The 15,468-nt window shown below is 41.9% G+C and overlaps 1 pseudogene; it reads right to left on the bottom strand.

Annotated features, from left to right (window-relative positions):
• Positions 1 to 8,072: 8,072 nt before the first annotated feature.
• LOC139747732 (uncharacterized) lies at positions 8,073 to 9,160 on the bottom strand (annotated as a pseudogene).
• Between the last annotated feature and the right edge of the window lie 6,308 nt (positions 9,161 to 15,468).

The raw sequence follows: 15,468 nt of genomic DNA on the forward strand, positions 1-15,468 counted from the left end.
CCAATTGACTTGACCCTCAACCCTACTGTACCTAATAACCTTGCTCTTATTCACATTTACTCTTAACTTTCTTCTTTCACACACTTTACCAAACTCAGTCACCAGCTTCTGCAGTTTCTCACATGAATCAGCCACCAGCGCTGTATCATCGGCGAACAACAACTGACTCACTTCCCAAGCTCTCTCATCCCCAACAGACTTCATACTTGCCCCTCTTTCCAAAACTCTTGAATTCACCTCCCTAACAACCCCATCCATAAACAAATTAAACAACCATGGAGACATCACACACCCCTGCCGCAAACCTACATTCACTGAGAACCAATCACTTTCCTCTCTTCCTACACGTACACATGCCTTACATCCTCGATAAAAACTTTTCACTGCTTCTAACAACTTGCCTCCCACACCATATATTCTTAATACCTTCCACAGAGCATCTCTATCAACTCTATCATATGCATTCTCCAGATCCATAAATGCTACATACAAATCCATTTGCTTTTCTAAGTATTTCTCACATACATTCTTCAAAGCAAACACCTGATCCACACATCCTCTACCACTTCTGAAACCACACTGCTCTTCCCCAATCTGATGCTCTGTACATGCCTTCACCCTCTCAATCAATATCCTCCCATATAATTTACCAGGAATACTCAACAATCTTATACCTCTGTAATTTGAGCACTCACTCTTATCCCCTTTGCCTTTGTACAATGGCACTATGCACGCATTCCGCCAATCCTCAGGCACCTCACCATGAGTCATACATACATTAAATAACCTTACCAACCAGTCAACAATACAGTCACCCCCTTTTTTAATAAATTCCACTGCAAGAGGTGAAAAAAAGGGCAAATGAGAGTTGGGGTGAGAGAGTATCATTAAATTTTAGGGAGAATAAAAAGATGTTCTGGAAGGAGGTAAATAAAGTGCGTAAGACAAGGGAGCAAATGGGAACTTCAGTGAAGGGCGCAAATGGGGAGGTGATAACAAGTAGTGGTGATGTGAGAAGGAGATGGAGTGAGTATTTTGAAGGTTTGTTGAATGTGTTTGATGATAGAGTGGCAGATATAGGGTGTTTTGGTCGAGGTGGTGTGCAAAGTGAGAGGGTTAGGGAAAATGATTTGGTAAACAGAGAAGAGGTAGTAAAAGCTTTGCGGAAGATGAAAGCCGGCAAGGCAGCAGGTTTGGATGGTATTGCAGTGAAATTTATTAAAAAAGGGGGTGACTGTATTGTTGACTGGTTGGTAAGGTTATTTAATGTATGTGTGAAGTTTGTAAGTGTAAGATATTAAGTCATGTATGGTAGGTTAGTTTGTTGAGACAAAATTAAGATGAGCAGTCCAGATACATGAAGAAAATGATGATTCCAGGCCATCTGTTCATTACTCCTGATAGTACTGTACTTCTCTTTATGACCTACTACCTGTGATAATTGACATAGAACAAGATCGGATAATTTAGATTAACAGTGAAAAGGGCTGTACAAGTGGGATTTTAGATTGGATTATTATGTAGAAATGTGATTCAGCCAAGTGGAGCAGGTTCTACACACCCACTACTGTAATAGGAAGTCATGCAGAAAGTGAATGACATTTCTCTTGAAAAAGGAAAATATATGTACCTTTGATATCAGGTACACTGATGATATTAGATAAAGGCAGAGAAGATCAAGGAGGGCATAAGAGGGATGAAAATCTCTTATTTGTTGGAAATATGTTTCAGGCCATTTTATAAGACTACACTGTAAATTTTATTGTAAGAAAGAGATGATGAATTTGAAATTGGTACCCTAATAGACAAGTTGCTCTCCCTTTACCACCACATGTTCTCTTTCTTGCGGTTTACTTCATCAGAGAAGATCTGTTATACTGTGTGTGTAATTTGAAAATTCCCCCTTTTATTTCAAATTAGTTCAGAAAACTTTCCTGAGCACACAGTACATGTTACTTACAACATTGGACTTGTGCACTTTCTTTGGTGGAGGTGTGCTGATGGCCATTGCGAATATCTAAATTCTGTGTCCCCATTACTCATTCTGCTACTGCTATCATGAACCATTGTTTTTCCTTGCACAAGGTTAGTGCTTTATAGTTTTAAGATTACTTTTGTATTGTATATTGTAATGTATCAGGTCCTTTGTAATATTCATTATGAAGGAGAACATGTAATTGTGCAATTACAATTCTACATCCATCTCTTCATCTTCTTTACTGATAACAGCTTTTTCAAATTCGTGTGTACCGTTCACATCCACAGTTCCCTCCACACGACTATCTTACTTCATTTAAGACTCAGCTTAAAATAACACCTTCATTAACTTTACACTCGTAGTGTTATGAACAGTCCAGTATTCATAAGCCCATTGAAGTATGAGCTGGCCGCTCTTTACACATCTGTAGTGTTATGATAAAGCAGCTAAAGTTGATCTTAATTTGTCTTAAGTTCTCCTAAAAGGAGACTATACTGCATTAGATGTGGACTTAACAAATTGCTTCAGCAACATAGCATCAGTGTCTGATGGTGTGACACCATTACCCAGTTCATCAGAAACTTTCCTTATATCTTCTTGTCTCTACAAAGAGACTGCTGTTCATCTCCTGACATTCCACTTCCTTCATTTCTAATGCTATTGTCACTTTTCTGGTGGCATGAGCTTTTTGGCCTTGGCCATTTTTACTGAAGTTTTATCTTTAATGAAACGGGTTTTGAATATTGAATCAATAGTAGTTGCAAAGATTAAGTATTTCTTTTCAGCTAGTTTTATTGTTTGTACCAGTCAGTCTGAAAAACAATAATAGCATTTTTTCATTCATCCTTCATTTTTTGCACTCCAGAGTCTTTCTGAATGTAATTTAGCTACAGCTGGAATTACACTGCAGAAAATCTCTTCATGAAAACTGGTATTTCCTACAAAATCAATTTGAAAGAGAAATATAATCTTTGATATGTATCTTCACTGGTCAAATTCTATATAATTTCATGTTAGTAATTTGTCTTGATCTATTTTCATGGTAAAGAGTGCAGATTTGCCCATCCATAAGATCTGATTCTTTACTACTCCACACATCAGATCAGTTTTGATAGTAATAATTAGACCTCTCCTTGGCTTAAAAACATTGTCGAGTTAGAATAATTTATAAAACCCTTAGACATTTAATGTTGTGGAGAATCCTCTTCTGTGTTTGTTTGCTTCTGAGGCTTTTATAGGTCCAGAGAACTGACGGCTTAGACCTGTTGTGGTGAGCAAAACGGGTTAATCCTATCACCCATATTAGTGCTGGGGACAGCCAGCAAGTCAGGGATTATATTAGTCATTCAGTAAAAGACAGTACATATCTTTGATGTTACCCTAACTTTCAGTTGGGATGTGCTCATGTGCTATTTTGCAGTTATTGCCATGCACAGACAAACTGCCTCTAATCAATCCTATCAAGATATCATGGTAGATTCATAACCAAACAGTCACTTTTGAAGTATTTGCTTTGACAGTATCTCATTAAATTGATTAAGAGGGCTGGCTACCTTTCAGAAGGGGTCATAAGAAGGCTAGCTACCTGTCAGAAGGGGTCATAAGAAGGCTAGCTACCTGTCAGAAGGGGTCATAAGAAGGCTAGCTACCTTTCAGGAGGGGTCATAAGAAGGCTAGCTACCTTTCAGAAGGTGTCATAAGAAGGCTAGCTACCTGTCAGAAGGGGTCATAAGAAGGCTGGCTACCTTTCAGAAGGGGTCATAAGAAGGCTAGCTACCTGTCAGAAGGGGTCATAAGAAGGCTAGCTACCTTTCAGAAGGGGTCATAAGAAGGCTAGCTACCTGTCAGAAGGGGTCATAAGAAGGCTAGCTACCTGTCAGAAGGGGTCATAAGAAGGCTAGCTACCTTTCAGGAGGGGTCATAAGAAGGCTAGCTACCTTTCAGAAGGTGTCATAAGAAGGCTAGCTACCTGTCAGAAGGGGTCATAAGAAGGCTAGCTACCTTTCAGAAGGGGTCATAAGAAGGCTAGCTACCTGTCAGAAGGGGTCATAAGAAGGCTAGCTACCTTTCAGAAGGTGTCATAAGAAGGCTGGCTACCTTTCAGAAGGGGTCATAAGAAGGCTAGCTACCTTTCAGAAGGGGTCATAAGAAGGCTAGCTACCTTTCAGAAGGGGTCATAAGAAGGCTGGCTACCTTTCAGAAGGGGTCATAAGAAGGCTAGCTACCTTTCAGAAGGGGTCATAAGAAGGCTAGCTACCTTTCAGAAGGGGTCATAAGAAGGCTAGCTACCTGTCAGAAGGGGTCATAAGAAGGCTAGCTACCTTTCAGAAGGGGTCATAAGAAGGCTAGCTACCTGTCAGAAGGGGTCATAAGAAGGCTAGCTACCTTTCAGAAGGGGTCATAAGAAGGCTAGCTACCTTTCAGAAGGGGTCATAAGAAGGCTAGCTACCTGTCAGAAGGGGTCATAAGAAGGCTAGCTACCTTTCAGAAGGGGTCATAAGAAGGCTAGCTACCTTTCAGAAGGGGTTATAAGAAGGCTAGCTACCTTTCAGAAGGGGTCAACCCAATAGCTTTAGATTTCTGGGAGGTTTTGCTTTTTTTCCTCTATCTTTTAATGCAAGAGGCATTTAACATACCTCATCCCCCCTTCCATTAAAGGAAACCTTGAACAGCAACTAACTTGGTGTTTAAGGATATTGTCAAGAAGTGTTAACTGAGCATAATTGGAGCCTCCAGAGAACTGGCTCTTTGTACACACCATCTTTCTTGTCATAAGGAGGATGAGAACAAAAGAGACTAATACTAAGTCTGTCGTTAACGAATTTCTGCTTCAGAAAATATGTCAGGATTCCTGGTCCTGAGACAGACTGACAGCCATTCAGCATCAAACATGAAAGTTGAATATCATCTCAAATAAATGACAGGAAAAGGTTGTATATTGTTAATAAACTAAGTTTCATGTATTTTGTACAAATGAGTTAGATAAGGAAAATAATATTGGTCAGTAACATAATGCTGCTCCTCCCTTCACAACTTGTGTTTCAGTTGTTCAACTTACAATGGTTCCAGTTCTTCACAGATTGCCTTAGAAGATAACTCCCACCAAAGTTGAGGCCTTGATGTATGAGGTACAACAGATGTACTTATACCTGTGGATATACACAGTAAGATATGTGGTACTTTTAGAGAGGATGTCACAAACAAATATGAGCAATAATGGCTTTCAACTTTAACTTAACATCTGTTATCATGTGTGTTATAGCTTCACAAATTAGCACATACCGTGAGGGCACAAAGCTCATCATACCTTCCTTGATATATCTACATATAGTTACTTGTGTATAGGAAAAAGAATTAGGTTGTAAGGTCTGGCAATGATGTATGGGATGCTAATACAAGCATTAAGGACCCGATATTTTGCCTCAGGACTGAGGAGGCTTATTTAAGAATTGTTAACATATACATCCTAGCCGTAAACAAGAGAAATAATTACCTGAGCTTTTACATACCAGCTACAGTGAAGAAAGAAATGAATACAACTGAGAGAGTAATTTCATACACATTGGTGGATGACTGATGGTAATTATTAAGTTCTTATTCGAATTTTGTCTTATCTTGATTTTGTTGATTTTCATTGACCAGTAAATCTTGACCTGCACAAGGTAAGGCTGCCAATAACTTTTGCACATGTCATCCAAAAACTATATCACTACACATCTTGTGCTTTATATTTTGAAACACAGAATGAAGCAGTTTGATATACCCTACTTGGGTCTGGTCATGTAGTGATATGCTGGCTAGGGTTTAGGGTTTTTATGATATCCAATTCTGCCTAGCTCCTAGGTTGCCATCCAGTCAATTTGGCCGTGATAATCTTGGCAAATCTATCCCCAAGGGTCCCAAATATCTAAACGCCAGTGGTAAATAGCACCTCGACTTAACTCAAAATATCACATATTGTTTACTTGACACTTATAGAGCCTAGCTTTCATGTGGTAATCAATAAGATTTGAAAAAGAACTTTGTCTAAATACAACACAAACACTTTAAACTGCTAATGTTAGAAATGAAAAGAAAAGTACTAATCAATAATAACAAATATAAACAAACCTGTAACTTTTATTCTGTCCCTTACCACCATGCATGTCTGTTCACTTCAAACAAAACAAACTGATCAATGACAATTCTAAATATAAACTTGTGAGATTTGTTGAATATCATAATTCTAAGTTAATGTTTTGTATAATAAACTCATAAAAATCAGCTCTTCAACTATTATATAACAAATTTCAAGCAACAACCATCCCACATAAACAACCTGGGTTTGAAAATCTCTCTCTCTCTCTCTCTCTCTCTCTCTCTCTCTCTCTCTCTCTCTCTCTCTCTCTCTCTCTCTCTCTCTCTCTCTCTCTCTCTCTCTCTCTCTCTCTCTCTCTCTCTCTCATATGGCCTTCCCGTACACTAAGATGCAAATATGTATCTTGGCAGTTCCCTCATCAACTTTGTGGCAAGGTTTGGTAGATAAGAATATAAAAAATCACTAACGTCATTATAGGCTCCAATTTTCTACGCAAAAAATTCATACTAAGTATACCTAATAACCCTAAAAAAATTGCTTTCCATGTTACCCAGTTAGCACAGTCGGGAGAGAGTTAGACTGAAGATATAAGCATGCCTGGTTAGATCTCGGGTCCAGGCAATGTCTTTTGCCACCCAAACACACACACACACACACACACACACACACACACACACACACACAAACACACCAAGAATGAAAACTGACAAACAATACTATAAAAACAGACTCTGTATTACCAATAGCAAATTCATGGCAAACATTTCATAACAAAAAGAAATTTAGAATGTAATGAAGACCAAGTGTTCAAGATGCAACCATACTAACTCTTGTACACAGATGCAGATATATTGTATGAAAAAGGTCTAATTAGTACCATATTGATGAAGGTCAGGCCACAGGAACTACAGATAATTTAGGCAAGTCATGATATCTATCCAATATGGATAGTTTCTGAGCTGCCATCCAGTCTATCTGGTAGTGATCATCTGGCAAATTTATCGCCAGGTCCACAAAACATCAAGCCTTTACTGGAAATATCACAAACTTTACTTGACACTTTGTGAACGTCTCCATTGACTACTCTACGTTTCAGCGGCGGACAAACGCTGTTTTTCGCAAATATCTCGTAAACGATTCATTGTATCATTATGATATTTCAGCACACGATCTTTAACACCCGGGCCAGATGTATGGCTGACATACCACATTGCTATATGTGTTACGTGAGGAGTTTACTCGTGAAAATAAATACAAAACCGAGTAGTCATATTGACGCTTTCGAAGGGAAGTGTGGGCCCCCCCAAAAAAACTCTCCCAATTCCCCACCCCCCGACACCCCCTCCCCCCCTTCTCGCCTTCGTTATCCCTCTTCTTCTCCCCCTAACTCCTCCTAACCCAACCTTGTGTCCCTCCCTAGTTTCCCATAACTTTAGTATACAGTTATAATAAAATGTTATGTAGGTGTATATGTATAGGTATGATTATTAACTAACAGTATGGTACAATTCCATAGACGCAAGACGTATTTCACGTTGATAATTACTGTACAACAGCATATTTACAAACGTGTAGTATGTAGAAGGTCGATTTTACAGTCCTTATGGTCAACCAAGTGAACACGATGTACTGCCATTACCTGTGGTCTGGACCTTCTAGGAAATGTTATTGCTGTTATTAGTACATACTGTGTACCTACCCATCATAAACTGTTAACCTGGTCCAGTTAATATACTGTCAGTCTGTTGACTGGTCTCTTTCATATCTATTATCACGAAATTATAATCTGCATATATTTTTGCCCTCTATACATATATATATTATGTTTAATAGTCATTACTATATATATATATATATATATATATATATATATATATATATATATATATATATATATATATATATATATATATATATATATATATATATATATATATATATATATATATATATATATATAAATATATATATATAATACTGTAGGAATAAAATGATGACAACATGAGAAAACCAAATTTATTCGTAATCACTATCAAAGAAAACGTCATCGTCTTCATCATCACTGGCGATGTTAATAATAACGGGTTCGACTCCCTCGTGTATGTTGCCAGTCCTCCAGTATTCTTCTTCAAATTTACGGGAGTGCTGAACAGCTCCCGCCCACACGTCTTTGTGTACCAATTGCCTGGCTTCTTCCAATCTTGCCTTTAGGTCCGTCCGGGTAAACCGCTGGAGTGTGGAGCGCACATGACACTTCATAAATCCCCATACTTGCTCGATGGCGTTGAGCTCGGGGTGGCCAGGTGGCAACAGTATGACCTGGTGGCCCCACATACGGATGGTGTTGTCGATCTTATACTGGGGCTGTGGACGCTTCTGCTGGCAGAGGACCAGCAGCTCAGGGCGAGTAGCAGCAGCAGGTGGGATGGAAATCTTGCGCTGCTCCAGCCACCTGATGAGGTCCGCCTTCCTGGTGGCTGTGGTAGGGTATCGACTCTCCTCCGTCAGCTGGCTGTGGTATGGTGCATTATCTAGCACAAGTACCGATGGCTCTGGCAGTGACGGAAGGAGCTGCGTTGATAGCCATCGCAGGAACAGTTCGGCATTCATTTCTCCATGATAATCACCCTGGTTGGTCTTGGCTGGGTAGCACAGGTATGAGCCGTCAACAAAGCCTTCGTCCGTGCCACCTGCGACCACTACAAATCGCTCCTCTTCACCAGGTGGTACCTGACGACTGTACGTGGTGTTGCTTGGAGCCTGTGTGGTATCTACCTACTCCCTACTGTGGCCCATCCTGGCGGTAAACCACGTCTCATCCACATATACCACCTTCCTTCCCTCCTCTCGGTGGCGCTGTAGAGCCCGGAGAGCGTCAATCCGACGACACACAACGTCCAGCGATTCCCTCCTTACATACATCTTTCGCTGTGACAGTCTGTATTGAAATCCCATGGTGTGCAGGATCCACCAAACTGTTGTGTCAGTGGTATCCTCCGGGAGGATACCATGTGTTTTCAGGTGGGCTGGTATGACCCTCAGTGTTAAATATTGTTTTACCGAAAACTTCTTGTGGATGTGGCGCCATATTGCACCGAGAGTAAAGTTATCACAAACAGCCGATGTAGGTGTTGGTGGTGCCGGTGTGGAAGGGGAGGCTGTGGTGGTGGTGTTGACTATGCCCCTCACTCTTGACACAGCCATGCCCAAGATGTGCCCAACTCGCTCGTAAGGTCTGTGTGCATAAAAATTAATGTTATGTTACACATTAGTCTCGCCTCACTATGATAATTAATATGACATTGCGACACAATACAGTCTGCTTTACTTTCATATTTCATATGTATATAAATGTAATAATGTATGTTCGAACCAGAATATATTGTCTACGCACCTATTCAAACTTATGTACGTTCTACCGCGGATGCATTCACGTTTGTACAACGTGACAAGACGAAGAACAAACGCTGACCTGCATCCACGGAGGCAAAAGGACAACATTGTTGCTGATGACCGAGCCTCGGCAGTCGCTAGTGTTGTAGCCTCGTGATGGTGGTACCTCATACCTCAGAGAGGGAGGGAGGGGATATGGGGGATTGTGGATATTATATTAAGGCATATATTTCTTATTTAAAAACGTAAAGACGACATGAAGTACCCATCAACGATTTCATTTGGTTGTCCAAAACCAAAACTGACTTCATCCTTCTGGTCGCCGTCGACACGTCGGTTATTAACAATGGGATTACCTGTTGCTTTCATGGTCGTTTGACGCACTCTGGTTTTCACGTCCACACACAATAACTGTATTACATATCATTACTAATGTATGATACGTATATACATACTGTCATACCTATTGTTTATGTACGTAATTAGAATACGACAAAATCACATACAGACAATGGATGGTGTAAATATGGGGATGAAGACGGAAATGGGGAGAGAGATGCTGCGATATTGGGGTGGGTGGGGGAATGTGTTGGTCTGGGGGTGTTCAGGATGTTGAGAGAGAGTTAGACGAGCACCGCACACTCGTCCGATTCTCTATAACGCCTTCGATTTGATGATTGGCGTAGGCTTAATATCACTCAGTAAACTCCTCACATAGCACATATAGCAATGTGGTATCTCAACCATAAAATAGGCCCGGGAGTTAAGGATAGTGTGCTGAAATATCATAATGATACAACCATTCGTTTAGCAGAAATTTGTGAAAACCAGCGTTAGTCCGCCGCTGAAACGTATAGCAAGTTACGATTCTGTATATATTTTCTTTGTTTACCATAAGTAACCATTTGTGATGATGAAATCTGTATGTACGTGTAAATCTTTCCGTATGACTAGACTTAAGTCAAGAGGGATCTTTTATAGTATTATAGAAAGTATTAAAGTTTAATAAATCAAATAAGGTTACAATTTAGTTCATATCACAGCCAAAGTTTTAAACTTACAGTTAACCTGGATTCATTTCTATCTCTCACAGGAAATACACCATTACCACCTCCTCAGTCTTCACGAGAATCCCTGCCTTCAAGGTCAACGCTGATGTATAGGCCTACGTCTGCATACTGGGGGCAATCTGTCAAAAAATGAAAAAAAGTAATAGACCTAAAAATTACAGAACTGCAAAATAGCATTAAATTCTATAGTGCACAAATGGAAGCTGCCAGGGCACAAACTGAATTGCAGAAAACTAAAATTGAATTATGGAAAGTGTAACTTCAGCACTATCAAGAGATGAAGGAAGAATGCACTTAAGATATCGGCATATATGGTCCAGCTGAATGTTATTGCAAGTTTTTGGCTTCTGCTTCATGTATGAAAACCTATAACATTTTGGATTCAAATCTAAATTGTATAGAAAGGTATCCATGTGATATGTTGTATTGGTTTAGTTTTACATATACCCTTTTCCATTAGTATGGAGTAGTGTATGGCATTTAAATTTTTCAATTTCTTGACTTTGTGGCCTTAAATCAACAACGATGCTTCTTTTCATGTTATTTCTAGTTGCATTATCATAGTTTCATATAATAATATTGATATTCTTTCATCTTAGTATGTACTTTATATAATTTCATTTAATCTAATGGTGCTACTTAGTTTCACTTACCTTGCATCTCCATATAATGAAAAGCCACTCCTATGTTTGTCATTAATCTATATACCCATCCAGTAATCCTGTTTATATGCTTTTCTGGTGATACATCATCCTGTATAACCATCCTTACGTCCTTGTCTTCTATTGCCTCATTCAGATTTAATTAGATTCTAATCCTTTCAGTGAGCTTAGGGACGTACACCTTCCTTATACATCCTCAGAAACTCATTTCTTTTTGAAAACCTTGCAATACTTTCATCTAACACCAGTTTATATCACCAAAGTATTCTCCGAGACCCACAAACTTTGCTCTGCCATAGTTGTATCTACTCTGTCTGTCTGTGAGTTTCATCCCTCTTTTCTGGACCTCCCACTGTCACCTTCAATGGTCACTCTTCCCCATTGGACACAAACACTATGTATCTAGTATCTCATCATGAGGATCCTTAGTGAAAACCAGGCTGTGAGGAGCAATACCCAAGACTTTCGTATTAAAGTTGATCAGTTGTAAGTGATCAAGCATTACAAAGGTGTGTCCATTACCACAGGTGCTACTGATCCCGGGTAAAGGTATTTCACCATCTTTGTATCTTTAACCTTTCTAGTTATAGATGTTTCATCCCTGATTCCATCCTCACAATGGATGTATGTGGTTTGTGTTGTCTTAACATATCATTAGTCAGTTGAAGTGGAGAACATGGTGTTTGCAAGTGTGATAAGGAAAAAAAAATTGGAGGAAAAGAGAAATAGATCCTGGGGTCAACCATGGAACAGTCGACACGCTATTCCCAGGACTGTGTCGACACGTTATCCCCAGGACTGTCCACATGTTATCCCCAGGACTGTCCACATGTTATCCCCAGGACTGTCCACATGTTATCCCCAGGACTGTCCACATGTTATCCCCAGGACTGTCCACATGTTATCCCCAGGACTGTCCACATGTTATCCCCAGGACTGTCCACATGTTATCCCCAGGACTGTCCACATGTTATCCCCAGGACTGTCCACATGTTATCCCCAGGACTGTCCACATGTTATCCCCAGGACTGTGTCGACACGTTATCCCCAGGACTGTCCACACGTTATCCCCAGGACTGTCCACATGTTATCCCCAGGACTGTCCACATGTTATCCCCAGGACTGTCCACATGTTATCCCCAGGACTGTCCACATGTTATCCCAGGACTGTCCACATGTTATCCCCAGGACTGTCCACATGTTATCCCCAGGACTGTCCACATGTTATCCCCAGGACTGTCCACATGTTATCCCCAGGACTGTCCACATGTTATCCCCAGGACTGTCCACATGTTATCCCCAGGACTGTCCACATGTTATCCCCAGGACTGTCCACATGTTATCCCCAGGACTGTCCACATGTTATCCCCAGGACTGTCCACATGTTATCCCCAGGACTGTCCACATGTTATCCCCAGGACTGTCCACATGTTATCCCCAGGACTGTCCACATGTTATCCCCAGGACTGTCCACATGTTATCCCCAGGACTGTCCACACGTTATCCCCAGGACTGTCCACATGTTATCCCCAGGACTGTCCACATGTTATCCCCAGGACTGTCCACATGTTATCCCCAGGACTGTCCACATGTTATCCCCAGGACTGTCCACATGTTATCCCCAGGACTGTCACACGTTATCCCCAGGACTGTCCACACGTTATCCCCAGGACTGTGAACACGTTATCCCCAGGACTGTCCACATGTTATCCCCAGGACTGTCCACATGTTATCCCCAGGACTGTCCACATGTTATCCCCAGGACTGTCCACATGTTATCCCCAGGACTGTCCACATGTTATCCCCAGGACTGTCCACATGTTATCCCCAGGACTGTCCACATGTTATCCCCAGGACTGTGTCCACATGTTATCCCCAGGACTGTCCACATGTTATCCCCAGGACTGTCCACATGTTATCCCCAGGACTGTCCACATGTTATCCCCAGGACTGTCCACACGATGTTTCAGGATTGTGGACCCACAGAAGACAAGAGGTCACGACGCGTCCGGCGGCCACGCTGCACCAGAGGCCCCCCTGTATACCCCCGCCAACACTGACCCCCCAACACACATTGTCATAATAGATCACCTAATTCTTTGTTTATATAGTTTTCACCAAATATGAATATCATTATCTTCGTGTTTTAATAGAATAATGAATAATAACTCACATATAAAGTTCATCGTTATATTTCTAACCTCTTTACCTTTAAAAGATGTTAATTTTCGATAAAGTAAGTAGGTTCGTTCTGTAAAATAATCACGTGTCTGCAACTAGCGATGCCGTCAACCATATCTTGGTTTATTGTTTAACGAAAAATGATATCATTTAAAGGTAAAGAGGTTAAAGAATATATCAAAACTTTATATCTTAGATATCATTCATTATTTTATTAAAACACGAAGATAATGATATTCATATTTGGTGAAAACTCTATAAACAAAGAATTAGGTGATCTATTATGGCAATGTTTGTGATGGGGAGTGGGTTGGTGAGGGTCGGTTGGGGGGGGGGGTTGGCATCAAGTCGTATGTGTCATCCAGGCTTCAATATGGTCAGTTAACAATAAGCATCGGTGGGACCAGCATTACGTAACTGATAAATGTATAACAATGTTCGTTTGTATGTATTTCCGATGGGCGTTTGTGACCAACTTGGTGTTCGTATGTGGTGTGAACTGTGGGGTATTTTGTGTATGAAACACTGGTGAAAATACTCTAGGTTAGTCGTAGATACCTATATGTGTACGAATAATCATGTTATTACTTTACACCCAAAAAGACTGTGAATTTTTATATGATTCATATCTCTTAATATTTATTTGGGAGCTAATTCTTATATATCAGAATGTTTCATTTTCTAAATAGTTTTGTATATAAGTATATATCACATACAAACCTCCAACAGCCAGGATCGAACCCGGGACCCCTGTGCAACAGGCGGGAGCGCTACCGCTAGACTCTCTTAGAGTCGCAAAAGGGTTGTCACTCGCTTTTATAAAGCCTGCAATCCGAGTAACTCGAGTGATTGCGTAGTCCAAGCCCTAGCCTCGTTGGTTGATTATCCAGTACATATCAACCAACATCTGAGAGTCGGAAGTTGTCCAGCTACGTTTACTGGTATAGCAGGGCAACTTCTAAAGGGCAATCCCCAGGACTGAAGCGCAGCGACAATGTCCATCTACTGACTGCAGTCCTCTGCTTCCTTCGGGCGGCAGTACTGTGCGACCAAAGCCGGAGCGTCCACCCTTGTCACGGGTTTTCGCTTCGTGGTACCCGTCACGCATAACCCATTCCTTAGGAATAGCGTGCCAGCCTCTGTTGGTATGTCGGGTAACAGCAGCAGTCACGAGGGAGCGACCGACGACCGGTCACCCTCTTGCCCACATTGTGGGAAGACCTTTGCCAGCTTTCGGGGCCGTAGGGTCCACGAAAGGCAGGCACATGCCAACTCCTTCCACCAGGAGCTGGCAACCAGGCATGCTATATCCAAGGCTCGATGGTCTGACGAGGAGGTGGAGCTCCTCGCCAGGGCTGAGGCCGGGATGGCAGCTGGTCCCTCACTAGTTGCCGGGCAGGGCCTGAACCAGCGGTTGCGGGAGATTGTTCCTTCTAGGAAGGTCGAAGCGATCAAAGGTCTCCGACGCAGGGCGTCGTATAAGACCAGGGTTCAGGAACTGACCTTAAACTTAAACCTGCTCCAGGAAACTGGTGAAGACGAGGTGATGGATGGTGTGTTGACTGAGAGGCGTGTCCCATCCACAAGGCGAAGCAACACGCAGGGTGGCACCCCGGAGGAAGCACCGCGTACAGGGATGTACGCGAGTGCGGATCCCAGTGGTGAGACTACTCCTCCCACTGTCCCAGCCGTCCCGCGGGTCCCCCAATCCCAAACAATTGCTTCCTTTGTGGCGGAGACTGTCGCTTATCTCGACACATTAGGACCTGGCCCCACAAGTCCATCGCGGGGCAAGGACATCCTAAATGGAGCCCTTGACCACTTGCGTCAGGGTGACAGCCTGGCCGCAATCAGGGTAGCCGCAGAGCACGCCACACACGTGACAAGCTCCTGTGGTTCACACGAAGACCGCCAGAATCGTGGTGGAGGTGGTTCAAGGCAGTCAGCGAACTCTGGCCGCGTACACCGAGCGGAGCAGGTTCCTTTGCGGGGAAACCGGTTTAGAAGAAAACAATACCGGAAAGTACAGAGACTCTATCGAGAAAATAGGTCTTTGGCCGCTGGACTGGTCCTTAAAGGTGACTGGGAGGTACCGACAACCTCGGT

The sequence above is a fragment of the Panulirus ornatus genome, chromosome 70 (assembly GCF_036320965.1).
Source record: "Panulirus ornatus isolate Po-2019 chromosome 70, ASM3632096v1, whole genome shotgun sequence".
Taxonomy (NCBI): Eukaryota; Metazoa; Arthropoda; class Malacostraca; order Decapoda; family Palinuridae; genus Panulirus; species Panulirus ornatus.